Source organism: Dipodomys merriami, unplaced genomic scaffold, assembly GCF_024711535.1.
Source record: "Dipodomys merriami isolate MVZ:Mamm:240054 unplaced genomic scaffold, mDipMer1.0.p SCAF_2, whole genome shotgun sequence".
NCBI classification, from domain to species: domain Eukaryota; kingdom Metazoa; phylum Chordata; class Mammalia; order Rodentia; family Heteromyidae; genus Dipodomys; species Dipodomys merriami.
Genome location: NW_027203381.1, coordinates 50360647 through 50369959, shown reverse-complemented (window position 1 = coordinate 50369959; position 9313 = coordinate 50360647).

Sequence of the window (9313 nt, the reverse complement as noted above, 5' to 3'; positions counted from 1 at the left end):
TAAAAAAAAAAAAAAAAAAAAAAAAACTATCAAATATATAAAACTATAAAAACCCTGGGCTGGGAAGGTGGCTGAGCAGTAGAGTGCTTGCCTTGCACGCATGAGGCCCTGGGTTCTGGGTTCGATTCCCCAGCACCACATAAGCAAAAAGAGAAAAAGCCGGAAGTGGCGCTGTGGCTCAAGTGGTAGAGCGCTAGCCTTGAGCTGAAGAGCTGAGGCCCAGGCCCAGAGTTCAGGCCCCGTGACCGGACCCAAAAATAAATAAATAAATAAATAAATAAATATATCCTAAGGGCACATAAAGAAATATAAACATGGTTCAGTCAAAAGAAAAAAATTAAAAATCCCAGGAAGGGGTGGGGTGGGGGGGAGGATGGGAAGGGGAAACAAAGGAGGAGGCTACAATGCTTGATAAGAAATGTACTCATCTTGCCCATGTAATTGTAACCCCTCTGTTCAGTATTTTCACAATAAAAAAAATAAAAAATAAAATAAAAATCCCAGGAAGAGGCTGGGAAGGTGGCTCAATGGTAAAGTACTTGCTTACCATGCATGAAGCCCTGGATTCCAGTCCTCAGCATCACATAACAGAAAAGGCCGGAAGTAGCCCTGTGGCTCAAGTGGTAGAGTGCTAGCCTTGAGCTGAAGAGCTGAGAGACAGCGCCCAGGCCTAGAGTTCTAGTCCCACGACTGACCAAAAAACAGCAAAACAAAAATACCAGGAAAAGGGGCTGGGATGGTGGCTCAGTGGTAGAGCGCTTGCCTTGCATGCATGAGGCCCTGGGTTCGATTCCTCAGCACCACATAAGCAAAAAAGAAAAAAGCTGGAAGTGGCGCTGTGGCTCAAGTGGTAGAGCGCTAGCCTTGAGCTGAAGAGCTGAGGGACAGTGCCCAGGCCCAGAGTTCAGGCCCCATGACCCGACCACCCCAAAAAAAAAAAAACCGAAAAAATAGATTGCTAAGTTACTTAAAGAATTCATTGTCTTTAACAGTGCTCTACAAAAGAAAACATAGGCAACTAAAAACCACAAAATGCATGAACAAAATTGGACCCCCCAAAATGTAACTGCTTCTTTCCTTCTGCTATAACAGAGTTCCAGGAAAACTCAGTGTAAAACAACCAAACACTGTAAGCCAGAGCTGTTTAGACAGTTCCAGAAGGGCACATGCAGTTTATTGACTTACAAAGAAGGTCATAGATGGCAGCAAGAGTGGTGGGTCCTACGACTTGAGTTGGAGGGAAGCTTGCTACTACTATTTGGATCTTAAATGTCTCCAAGGGTACATGTAATAAAGACGTAATCACTATCCTTTGGCCCTGTTGGGAGATACTGGAACTTTTAGAAGGTGAACCCTAGTGGAAGGAAGCTGGGTTACTGGGGACATGTTCTTGAAGGTGATATTAGGATTCTGGATCCTTCTCTCCCCCACCCCCTTTGTTTTTTGGTCAGTTATGGAGCTTGAACTCTGGGCCTGGGCGCTGTCCCTCAGCTCTTCAGCTCAAGGCTAGCGCCCTACCGCTTGAGCCACAGGGCCACTTCTGGCCTTTTCTGCTTATGTAGTGCTGAGGAATCGAACCCAGGGCCGCATGCATGCAAGGCAAGCACTCTACCACTGAGCCACCTTCCCAGCCCAGATCCTTCCCCTTTCTTTCTCTGCTTCCTAGGGAATAGTTTTGTTCCCATCCCATGCTTGCTACCATGACTGCCTTGCCACAGGCTCAAAAGCAAGTGACCACAGACTGAATCTTCTGTTACCATGAGCTAAAATCTTTGCTCCCTCCAAGTTCATTCTCAAACATTTTGTCACAGCAACAGAAAGCTAACAAGCTTTATATAGTAGTACAGGCAAAGCTTGCTTGCATTCAACCAGAATGAACCTGGGTTATAACAAGCTCACATAAAAGTGTTGTTTTAGGGGGGAAGATTGGAGAGGGAGGGAGGAGGCTGGGAAAGGAGATGAAGGGTAAACAAAGGAGGAGGGTGCAATGCTTGGTAAGAAATGTATTCATTATCCTGCCCATGTAATTGTAACCCCTCTGTTAAATATGTTCACAAATAAAATAAAATAAAATGACTAGGAAAAAAGAAAAAAATAATAAAAGATGTTGTTTTTGTGGCACTGACAACACCAGGATCTAGCTGAGAGCTCCACATATTATGCTAATAGTTTTGTTTATCTGTGATATGCTGGGCAGGTATGCAAAGAAGACAGGCTAGAATTACTTAGGGGCAGTCACTGCAGTTCTGATTGATGATTGCTGCAGGCCATGCTGGATCCCTGCATACAACCTGGAGAATTTGTAAGGAAATGTATTTCTCACCATTCTGAAGGCTGGGCCATTAAGAGTATGGTAGTGACATTTGGCAAAGATCTTCACAGCATGCTGATGGGAGGCAGAAGGGCAAGAATAAAAAGAGAGCTCACTCTATAACAAATTAATCCATTCCTATGGATGGATTAACTCCATTCCTAAGATAATTGTTTTGTTTTTAATACTGGGGTTTGAACTCAGGACCTCAAACTTGTTAGGCACTCTACTACTTTTTCAGATAGTGTCTCATTGTTTTTTGTCTGGGGCCAGCCAACCTCAGACTAATCATCTAACATATCTCCCCTATAGCTGGAATTATAGTAGAGTACTCCCATGCCTGGCTTATTTGTTGAGATGGGGGTCTTTAACTTTTTGCCCAAGCTGACCTTCAGCCATAGTTCTGATCTCTACCCTTCCCTACCCCCATGTAGCTAGTTAACTTTTTATTTTATTTGGTTTGTTTTTATTTTTTTTATTGTTAAGGTGATGTACAGAGTGGTTACAGTTACATAAAGTAATAAGTACATTTCTTGCCAAACTTGTTACCCCTTCCCTCATTTTTTCCCCATTTCCTCTTCCCCAGTCTCCCCCCACAGTTGTACAGATCATTTCCAACATATTGTCTTGTGAATATCGCTGTTGCATTGGTTCCCCCTTGTCCTTCGTCTCACCATTCTGTTGTTCCCCTTCCCTTCCCTAATGCAGATAAATGTATATACAACACAAGGGTACCAAAATCAAATACAGTGACAACAGGGGATAAACCATATGGGGAAGAACATACAAAAGAAACAAGAAATGACATAGTACACTAAAAACAACAACAAAGAAAAACCTCTTGTGTCTATGAGTTGGAGTTCATTTCGCTTAGCTTCATCTTTTATGGCCATGTGTACATAGCTATTGAGCTATTCTTCTCATCTGCTAAGATTATCCTAGATGTATACTAATTATTGTAAATAAAGGAAACCATGGGACCTGTTTCCTTGGGTCTGGCTTTTTTCACTTAAAATGATTTTTTTCCAAGTCTTTCCATTTCCTTACAAAATATGGGGCTGTGCCATTCTCTCTGATAGAAGCATAGAATTCTATTGTGTGTGCGTGTATGTATCACTTTTTTTTTTTTGTCAGTTATTGGGCTGAACTCTGGACCTGGGCGCTGTCCCTCAGCAGTTCAGCTCAAGGTGAGCACTCTACCACTTGAGCCACAGTGTCACTTCTGGTTTACTAGTGGTTAATTGGAGATCAGAGTCTCACAGACTTTGTTGCCCAGTCTGGCTTTGAACTGAGAAACTCAGATTTCAGCCTCCTGGGTAGCTAGGATTATAGGCATGAGCCACCGGCACTCAGCATTATACCACATTTTCTTGATCCATTCATCTTCTGAGGGGCATCTGGGTTGGTTCCATATCTTAGCTATAGTGAATAATGCTGCAATAAACATAGTTGTGCTGGTAGCTTTAGTATGGCCTTGTTTGTGGTCATTTGGGTAAATGCTCAGAAGTGGGATTGCTGGGTCATAGGGGAGCTCTATGTGGAGTCTTCTGAGGAACTTCCATACTGCTTTCCAGAGTGATTGAACAAGTTTACATTCCTACCAACAATGCAGTAGCATTCCCTTTTGGCCACATCCCCTCCAGCATCTGTTGTTATTAGAGTTCTTGATTATAGCCATTCTAACTGGGATGAGGTGGAATCTCAATGTTGTTTTGCTTAACATTTTTTTTTCTTTTGTCAGACGTGGGGCTTGAACTCTGGGCCTGGGCCCTGTCCCTCAGCTCTTCAGCTCAAGGCTAGCGCTCTACCACTTGAGCCACAGCACCACTTCCAGTTTTCTGAGTGGTTAATTGGAGATAAGAGTCTCACGGACTTTCCTGCCCGGGCTGGCTATGAACTGAGATCCTCAGATCTCAGCCTCCTGAGTAACTAGGATTATGGGTATGAGTCACCAGCACCCAGCTATTGATTTACATTTCTTTTATGGCCAGAGATGTTGAGTATTTCATGTGTCTATTGGCCATTCTTATTTCCTCTTCAGAGAAGTTTCTCTTTAAGTCTGTAGCCCACTTATTAATCAGGCAGCTGTTTCTTTGAGGATTTGTTGTTGGGGGATTTAATTTTTTGAGTTCTAAGTATATTTTAGATATAAGACCCTTGTTGGTTGTATGGCTAGTGAAGATGTTCTCCTAGTCTGTGGGCTTTCTATTGATCTTGCTAGCTATGATGTCCTTTGCCATGCAGAAGCTCTGCAGTTTCATGCAATCCCATTTGTTCAACCTTTCTTTGATTTGTTATGTTTCTGGGTCTCTATCAAGAAAATTTTTGTGGTTGGGAATGTGGCTCAATGGTAGGGTGCTTGCCCAACATTCACAAAGCCCTGGGTTTGAATCCTCAGCATCACATACACAGATAAAGTCAGGGGGCTGGGAAGGTGGCTCAGTGGTAGAGCACTTGCTTTGCATGCATGAGGCCCTGGGTTCGATTCCTCAGCACCACCTAAGCAAAAAAAAAAAAGCCAGAAGTGGTGCTGTGGCTCAAGTGGTAGAGCGCTAGCCTTGAGCTGAAGAGCTGAGAGACAGCACCCAGGCCCAGAGTTCAGGCCCCATGACTGTACCCCCCCCCCAAAAAAAACAGATAAAATCAGAAATGGTGCTGTGGCTCAAGTGGTAAAGAGGCTCAGGGACAGTGCCCAGGCCCTGAGTTCAAGCCCCAGGACTGGCCAAAAAAAAAAAAAATCAAACCACATTCTGGAAGTGGTGCTGTAGCTCAAGTGGTAAAGCACTAGCCTTACACTGAAGAGTGCAGGGACAGCGCCCAGGCCCAAAGTTCAAGCCCCACGACTGACAAAAACAAAACAAAACAAAACAAAAATTTTGGCCTGTGCCAAGGAGCCCTAGAGTTTCTCCTCTTTCTTCCTGTAATGTTTTCAGAGTGTCTGCTTTTATTTTGAGGTCTTTGATCCATTTGGAGTTGATTCTGGTGCAGGGTGAGATATAAGTATCTAACAACTTTAAGCCAGGCACTGGTGGCTCACATCTGTAATCCTAGCTACTCAGGAGGCTGAGATCTGAGGATCACTGTTCAAAGCCAGTCCAGGCAGGAAAGTATGTGAAACTCTTACCTCCAATAAACCACCAGAAAACCGGAAGTGGTGCTGTGGCTCAAGTGGTAGAGCGCTAGCCTTGAGCTGAAGAGCTAGGGTACAGTGCTCAGGCCCAGAGTTAAAAAAAAAAAAAAAAAAAGAAAGGATCTAACTTTAATCAGTTTTGCCAGAACCAGTTACTGAAGATAGCCAGTTAATTTTAAAAGACTTATATCTTAGTATTTTACATAAATAATCTGTGGCCAGGATGCCCACTCTCACCACTTCTATTTAATATAGAACTTGAAGTCCAAATCAAGAAAAAGAAACAAAAGTCATCTTAATTGAAATGGAAGAAATAAAATGGGTCTTAAAGGACACCATCTGGACTTGAAGGTGGCTCAGTGGTAGAGCGCTTGCCTTGCATGCCTGAGGCCCTGGGTTTGATTCCTCAGCACCACATAAGCAGAAAAAAAAAAAGCTGGAAGTGGTGCTGTGGCTCAAGTGGTAGAGTGCTAGCCTTGAGTTGAAGAGCTGAGGGACAGCGCCCAGGCCGAGTTCAGGCCCCAAAACCAGACCAAAAAAAAAAGAAGAAGAAGAAGAAGAAGAAAGGACATGATCTTTTGATTGTTTAGTTGATTGAGACAGCAAAGTGTTGAATGGGAGAAAATATTTACAAATTGTTTACCTGATAAAAGTTTAGTTTCTAGAATATATAAAGAACTACAACTCAATAGCACAAAAATATTTTTCAGTGGGTCAAGGGGCTGTGTGTGTAGTCATGGGCAAGAGTGCTTCCTACCACTTCTGAGACCTTGGGTTGTCCCCAGCACCACTTAACAAATAGGCAAAGGAATTGCTAACAACAATGAGCACATGCAAAGATACCATCTCTATTTGGAAATGCAAATCAAAATCAAACCACAACGAAATATCACTTCATACCCATAATTTTTAAAGTGTTGGTGAAAATGTGCAGAAACTGAAAACCTTTGTACTTAGTGAGATTGTAAGAATACAGCAGCTATGGAGAACACTATGCAGTTTCCTCAAAAAAACTAAAATTTGAAGTATCATATGGCTGTAATCCTAGCTACTCAGGAGTCTGAGATCTGAGGATCAAGGTTCAAACCCAGGCAGGTCAGGAAGTCCCTGAGACTCTCCAATTAACTACCAGAAAACCAGAAATGGCACTGTGGCTCAAGCAGTAGGGTGCTTGCCTTGAGTTGAAGAGCGCCCAAGCCCAGAATTCAAGCCCCTCGACTGACAAAAAAAAAAAAAAAAGGAAAACAAAAAGTATAATATGACCAGGCACTGGTGGTTCACACCTGTAATCCTAGCTACTTGGGAGGGAGGCTGAGATCTAAGGATTGTGGTTTGAAGCTAGCTAGGGCAGAAAAGTTCATGAGACTTTTCAATTAACCACCAAAAAAAGAAAAGACAAAGTGGAGGTGTAACTCAAGTGGTAGATCAAGAGCCTTGGGTGAAAAAGCTAAGGAACAGTGTTCAGGCCCTAAGTTCAAGCTCTGGTTTTCACACACACACAAACACCCCCCCCCCACACACACACACAACCTATTTGAACCTTTGTTTAAATTCTCAGACAAGAATTTTTAAAATGTTTTTTTATCATGAAAATACTGTACAGAGGAGTGACAGTTACATGAGCAAGAGTACTTGAAAATCCTTTCTCAGATGATTTTATGGTCTAGGTTGTAAAGATGCTCAATGTCATTAGTCACTAGGGAATGCCATGCAAATCAAGTTCACACTGATTTTCCATGGTACAACTAATAGGAGGGCCATATGTGAGGACAAAGGAACTGAAGCCCTCATATGCTGCTGGTTGTGATGTGAAGTGGTACAGATACCATGGAACACATTTTGACAGGTTTTCAGACAGTTATCTTAGAGTTACCATGTGACACACCAATTCCACTCTTAGTGAGTTATCTCTGATCTGGGAACTTGTCTCTTTTACCCTCTTTCTTTCTGTGTGTGTGTGTGTGTGTGTGTGTGTGTGTGTGTGTGTGTGTGTGTGTGTGTGTGATGGGGCTTGAACTCAGGGCCTGTGTCTTTGAGCTCTTTTACTCAAGGCTAGCACTCTACCACTTTGAGCCATAGCTCCACTTCCATCTTTTTTACTTTCTTAATATTAATCTTTGAGGTACAAAAGCTTTTATTTTAAAGTGTATCTTTGAATTGAATGGTTTAAGCCATTTCCTCTTCCCTACAGAATCTTGAGTGAAGTCTATATTACTCACTGATGTGTCAATGTGAGTTTATTCTTATAATATGGAATCTATAAGAAAAAAGCACCTTGGAATTTACAGAAATCTTCAGACTTGGGCTTCCCCTGTCTGAAGTCTGAAATAGAATTTGAGGAACTCAAATCTCAGCTCACATGGGGCCCTGCCTTTCATTTGGGTTACACACGCTTAAGGAAGTAATGTTTACTATTTATTGAAAATCATGCTCCCTAGTTTTATAGCAATTAGCATTCTAGGTTAGATACATGTGGGCTGAGCAAGATTTTTGTGGTTCAAATTGAGAAGCACACATGGGGCTGGGAAGGTGGCTCAGTGGTACAGCGCTTGCCTTGCATGCATGAGGCCCTGGGTTCGATTCCTCAACACTACATAAGCAGAAAAAGCTGGAAGTGGCGCTGTGGCTCAAGTGGTAGAGCGCTAGCCTTGAGCTGAAGAGCTGAGGGACAGCGTCCGGGCCCAGAGGTCAGGCCCCACGACCGGACCCAAAAAAAAAAACAAAAAACAAAAAAACAAATTGAGAAGCACAGTGTTAGCATTACACCTAAGATAGAAAGAACTGTGTTTTAAATAATCACCTGATACGAAAACAATCCAAAAATTCATTGGGAACTTATTATGTATTATTTTCCTAGTTATTTTAGTAGGGTAATCTAGTAGATTATGAATAACCAAATATCTATTTTTTGGATTTGATTATTTTTATTCATTATTTTTTGGAATGTATTAAATTTAGGCACTATAACCCAGATCATTGTCAGAGGTAGTGAGTCAGTATGTTAATAGTAATAAATGATGATTCAGATTCTTTGAAAGTTAAACTTTTTTTGGGGGGGGGATTGTGGAGCTTAATTGGGGCCTGGGTGCTGTCCCTGAGCTCTTTTGCTCAAGGCTAGCACTCTATCACTTTGAGCCACAGCTCCACTTCTGGTTTTCTGGTAGTTAATTGGAGATAAGAGTCTCTCGGACTTTACTGCCCAGGGTGGCTTTGAATTGTGATCCTCAGATCTCAGCCTCCTGAGTAGCTAGGATTACAGGTGTAAACCAACCACCACCTCCAGGCTGTAACTTAAACTTTTAGTAACCTTGAGAGATTTTTTAAAAATTTTCCTGATTAATAGAAACACTTTTTTTTGGGGGGGGGGTCAGTCGTGGGGCCTAAACTCTGGGCCTGGGCGCTGTCCTTCAGCTCTTCAGCTCAAGGCTAGCACTCTACTACTTTGAGCCACAGTGCCACGTCTGGCTTTTTTTTTTTTTTTTCTGCTTATGCAGTGCTGAGTCACCTTCCCAGCCCAATAAAAACACTTTCAAGTTATGAAAACATCGCATATTTCTTTAAAAATCATTCATAAAATAGGAAAGACTATAGCTATCATCCATAATCTTCATAATTAGATGAAAGCTATTGGCTTTTTGGTGTGATTCTATCCCAATAAAAAAATACACACAACTCCTCTGTACGGTATTTTCACAATAAATTTTTTAAAAAATACACATATAAATGTATGCATACATCTTATAAAATAATGTTACATGTAGAATTTTGTATATTTTTTACTTTTTTTTTTCTTCTGGTGTTGGTACTAGGACTCAGGGCCTGGGTGCTGTTCCATAGCTTTTTCGCTCAAAGCTGGCCGTCTATCACTTGAG